General features: G+C 29.4%; 1 long non-coding RNA gene across 1 annotated transcript; it reads left to right on the top strand.

The window, feature by feature from the left end:
- Positions 1–1,089: 1,089 nt before the first annotated feature.
- On the top strand, positions 1,090–2,047 carry LOC107925549 (uncharacterized). The gene is made up of 2 exons (XR_001692024.2): positions 1,090–1,386; positions 1,634–2,047. It is a non-coding gene; the product is annotated as an uncharacterized lncRNA (long non-coding RNA).
- Positions 2,048–6,000: the final 3,953 nt, after the last annotated feature.

Below are 6,000 nucleotides of genomic sequence, written 5' to 3'. Positions count from 1 at the left end.
AAATAAATATACACGATTACAGCATTACATTGTTGAATGACAAAGATAACAATTCGAACATACAATTTAAAAAAAAAACAATAATAATAACTTCCCAACACATTATATTCAAACAATATTAGTCAATCAAAACCAAAACCAAAACTAAATACATACACATATACATTTTATATTAATAATATAGCAAACTAATAAAATATAAAATAAATTTTGAATGATAATAAATGAATTTCAAATAAAATGGAGAAAAGGAAATTTGAAACCAATACATATATATAATTTTAACCTAAATTATATGTACAAAAAAAATTACAATGGGCTCATATGAGAGAATTTGAAGCAAAGTATGTAACAAAAGTAAGTATAATAATGCACGGATGAGTTTTAAAATAAAGGTTACATAAAAAGACATACGAAATACCAAAATAATCTTAAACAAAATATATTGCCTCAAAAAAACAATGACGTATAAAATAAAACTTGATAAAATTAATACAAAGGTAAAAGAAATGATAGATGAGGATGCTAAAAAGCAACGTATCATAAGATCTCTAAAAGAGAAGAATTACGTATAAACAAATTTAAAAAGAAAATATATATACGTGGATAAAAAAGGAAAATACGAAATCAACAACATGTATGAAAAATAATGTATCGCATAATAACATATAAAATTTTCTAAAATAAATATTAAATAAATTTTGAAAACAAAAAAAAAAGGACAATAAAGAAATTTTAAAATAGAAATTGTAATATATACAAATAGAAGAAGTCACAAGCTAAAACAATATAGGGTTAATAAAATAGTATGCTAAAAATAATAATATATATAAAAAAAGTATACAAAAATATAAACTAAAAAAACTCAATTGGAATAAAAACAAAGTTAGAAGAATAAATTATAAATAAATCAAATTGTTAAAACAGAATCAAGGACTAAAATTAAGCACGTGCAGACGACCGAGGATTGAAAATGCAAATGAACCAATATTCCAAAATGAAACGTTAAAACGCGGCCTAAATTACAGGAAAAGATTTTAAAAAAAAAAACAAAGAACGTATAAATAAGGTCGAATTAAACATTGGCGCGAAAGTGGGGGACTAAATGAGCAAATCCCCCATTCATAGCCAAAACACGAGGACAAACTTTCTTCCCCCCCAAATGCTGTTTCATTTTATTTCTTGAATTAAAACCTGTTTTAATATTTTGCTTTAAAAAACCTTTTAACTTTTGTTTTTATAAAAAAAAAAAGAAAACCCTAAATGCCTTGTATGTTTACTCATCTCCTTCACACTCCCTTACTCTCCAGCCAAAAGGCTAGTGCCTAGGCCCTCCGTTCGCGACCAGCGAAGGCCCGCAGATGGTGCGAGCACGGTGCGACTCCGGTGAGCTACTCCCTTTCTCCCTTATATTTTGTATTGGTATTGTAAACCCAAATGAAAACAAAAAGACATAGTAAATAGCAAAAAATCACCTTTGAAGTATATTTTTGATTGCTTTCTATTGATCTTTGTATGTATTTTGTATACAATCTCTCTAAAAAAAAGGAAAAAAAAACCCTTTACCATCAAAATTTGAAGCTTTATAGCCAAATAAAAATGGTTTCTTGCTATTTTTTTGTTCAAATCGCAGGTGGAGAAGGGCAACGTGGGGCATGGGTGCGAACGTGGAGCGGGGCACATGGCGGTCGTACGTGGAGGTGCTGGTGTTACGTGCGTGGAAGCTATCACGAAGGCAGCAGTGGCGCAAGGGACCCTTGCCCTAGGGTTTCCTGAAAACTATTAAGGAGATGGGCCTATCGGGCTTACTTTGATTTGGGTTAGGGGCCTATTTTATTGGGCTTGTTTAATGTAATTGGTTTTATTTTTTGGGGTTTATTATTTATTTTTGTTTTTATGTGTGTATGGGCTGTAATTGGGTATTTGGGCCCGGGCTAAAATTGGGTATTACAACCATATAATAACACTTGGTGTGCCATGTATATCTTATGCTGACGTATAGAGACCAATTTTTAATAATAGAATTGGATGAAATTTTTAATTAAAAGGTCAATTTACACCGGTAGCTCACTTTTTCTAAATATAAGGAAGAGTATCAAAACATGCTATTGAAAGACTCTACTAAGACAAAGATGGGTTGCCAAGTACATAGAAAAGGTAGGATTGGCGATTGGTCAGATCTAGTATGGATCGTACATGGACGGTAGTTGGAGTCGACGGCTCCTCTAAGTTCCCTGATCTTGGATTCCTGAGGAAGAAGATCAAGTTAGCCTTTGTGAACAGCTTGATGCACTATCTCTTTTCAACCCTTTGATCGAAATGCGGTAAAAAAAAAATCCATGGACCAACAAATAAAATGCAATCATCCTTCTTTCTTCATGTTTGGAGGTTAGATATATTCATAATTTCAGAGGAGAATGGGATTGTATCTATTCCTATTGGGCTTCATGCCTTATTGTAATATTCTTGGTTTCAGTGAGAAAAAGAATGTCAATAAAACTTGTTACTAATGGAAAATTTTCAGTATTAGTGCTTTCATTGTTTTTTTTTACACAACAATAAGATACTCGATTGTTGGAATTTTAAAAATTAGCATGTGCAGCTTCAAGTTTGGCCATGTAATCGGCAGCACAATTAGCTTCAGGATAGATACGGAAAATTTTGACCAAAAATTAACTTAGTCAATCCAATTTGATTTCATCTAAAAGCTACCTCAAAAATAGGCATAGGCATTTGGTTTTTAAAAATAGGAAATTGTTATTTAAAATCTCTAAAAACTATAAAGTTATACAATAAAATTATATTTTAATTTTTTAAAAGTTTTTAATAACCCTCAAAAAAACATAATCTTTTAGTTTTACCTTTGATTTGATAATAAAGAGGCAGCAATCTCAATCCATCCAATTCAAGCTTGAAACTTCCCCAAATCAAAAAAATCAGAATCTAAAATAATTCAATCACAAAATGATTTAATTTTAAAATAATTTACAATTGAACTGACTTGAATTGACATAAGTCAAAAATTAAATGTACTTGAATTTGAAACACTTCAAAACTATTTGAAATCAATTAAACCAAAAATAATTTAAAAATCTTAAAACTCGAATTAACTCATTCCAAATCTAACGTAACTCACAATTCTAATCAAACCTATCCAAGATTTTTGGAGAGGATCACAAGAGAGGCTGGCATAAAAGCATGTAATACTCAATGCGGATACTGTCCCATAGGGTGCATAGCTAGTGATTCGCGAACTATGAGTGCGGCCCAAAAGTGGGTTCTCCCCAGGAGGGTCCTACATATATCTTTCATTGTTTCCACGAGTGAATAAGAAATTCCGTGTAACACCAACCAAGAATCGAATCAATATTTAAATCAATCAATCAATCGAGGATTTATGAATTCCATTAAAACATAAAAAAATATATTTTAATTATTTATATTAGTTTGTAATTCAATCGATTTAATATTATTATTTAAATCGATATTTTATAAATTTTTAATTTAATAGATTTGATTGATCGAATCGATCTAATTTAAATATCATTGCCATGAACATATGGCACATTGCTTATTAAAAACTAACTCAAAAAGCTACTTGGGGATTCCTCAATGGAATATGTTTTTTAGATGTAAATGTAAAGGATTCTCTTTGATTTCTTATTTCTACATGGCTTTTATTATTTCTACAACTTTTCAAATGGTGTTTGAATTTCCTTTCATTGCAATTCAAAGAGAAATGTAAGGTATAGTAATATATCATCTATCTTTATTGCAAAGCCCCTAATCCGTATCCATAGCTGGATTAGGGTTATAAGGCATTACCGATCATATTACAACATAGCATAATTAAAAGCATAACCTAACATTTATCAAAACAAATTATACATATACAGAACATATAACAAATCAACAACTTCGTTAAATTAAATAACAGACCTATTTTTATATAAGTCATGTGCATGTACAAATTATACATCAATTGAAACAAATTTCATTAATAACCTTTTCATTCATTTATGCGGCATTATTGCATTAATCTACATGAAATTCACATGTTTTGCATAATAACACAAATTAAGAACATGCATTCGGTTATATATATATATAACCCATTTCATTACCTTATCATTTTGGCTAACACAACTCATTTGTACATATTCGTAAACTTACAAATAACTAACAAAACTATATAGTTATACACATATACATGTCCACCATAATATATACGCATATATATATACATATAAAGACATATAAGAGCTCAACCATCATATCATGATCAAATACCAAAGCACACATATCCTTTAATCATTAATCCAATCTCATTTTATACAATATGACCGAAACACTTAACAATCTTCACAACATCATACATCTTGGATATACTCTCAATATAAGCTCAAACCAAAACCAAATATACATCATAACCAATTCATTCTTACCACGTCCGAATTTATCAACCAAATCTTAATACACAAACACATATCACAAATTCTAATCATTCATGGCACATAACATAATGACCAAAATGGACTCAAACTATCATTATACCAAAACTAAATTCAAGCATTTAAATAAGCCATTTTCGCATGGCTTTTTAACATATATATACGTATCAAAATCAAATATGTCCAAAGGATAATATAGCCTATACATGCCATAAGTTTGAATTCAAAACTTTCAAAAGTACCGAGAATAAACGATAGTGTGATTGACTTTACTGACAATCCCCGAGCATGTAACGATCTCCAAAATTTATAAAACAAAGACAAATATATACACACAAAGTAAGCTAACTTAGCTTAATAAGCCTTAAGCAAATTAAACAATTAATGCATAATAACATCTCAAATACTAATCATTTCAGTTAAATAAAATCAACTTATGCATTTATAATCACATTTAATTTCAAGCTTTTAATTTCATACATATATAACATATTCTTTCATAGAGCAATTTCTCTTTGGCCAAATATACATGTAAACATCATCAATATATATTTCCAAATTTCGAAACCATATTGTCTTATATAATCGAATATACATATATATATTTATAGACATATTTTCATCACTCAAACTTTAACATTACATCATATACAACTATAAGGGCAAATATATTTATCATATTAACACATATACTACAAAAACTTCATGTATCATTTTTCATCACATATTAAGAAACCATTTCACCCTATTTTCAAATAGGTAACTAACTATCTCATACCTAATCGTTTTAGCTTGTTTAACGTATTCAATTACCACATCAGCATAAAGTCTTTTAGGCATAAACTTATAATAATTCACCGGCATAAAGCCTGCTAGGCCTAAGCCTGTATCACACACCGGCGCAAGGCCTGCTAGACTCAAGGCCTGCTAGACTCAAAGTCTGATTTTATACACCAGCAATAAGCCTGCTAGGCATAAAGCCCGATTAAATTCACCAGCACAATGCTTGCTAGGCTCAAAACCCGAATATCACTATTATAAAGCTGTCTCATAAACAATTCATATATAAAAAATTCTAGATATTCCATATAGTTTATATGAACTTTCAAATGTTATAACTCAGTCAAATAAAACTCAAATACATTATTTCCATGCTTAATCATATTCGGCTAACTCTACTATAATCTATGAATTTCAAATCATCATATTAAACTAAGTTACATTCAAAATTAACGATATTTAATTGCTTAAAGACTTACCTCAAATATCAACGAATAATATTAATCGATTATTCGACTATTTTGGTCTTCCCCCAATCCAAATCTGATTTTCTCTTTTCTTGATCTAAATTAATATAAATTAAACTTATTCAATCAAATATTCAATCAAATTCATCCAAAAACACACAAATGGGAAAATTATACTTTTACCCTTGATATTTTACATTTTTCACAATTTAGTCCCTATTGCATAAAACACGAAATATGCAAAATCTCACAATAACATAGCTAGGCCGAATCTTCCTTATATTCATACTAGTCCATATATT

Source organism: Gossypium hirsutum, chromosome A12 (genome assembly GCF_007990345.1).
Source record: "Gossypium hirsutum isolate 1008001.06 chromosome A12, Gossypium_hirsutum_v2.1, whole genome shotgun sequence".
NCBI lineage: Eukaryota > Viridiplantae > Streptophyta > Magnoliopsida > Malvales > Malvaceae > Gossypium > Gossypium hirsutum.
The sequence above is the reverse complement of the archived record's forward strand: the minus strand, read 5'-3'. Positions and strand labels throughout refer to the sequence as shown.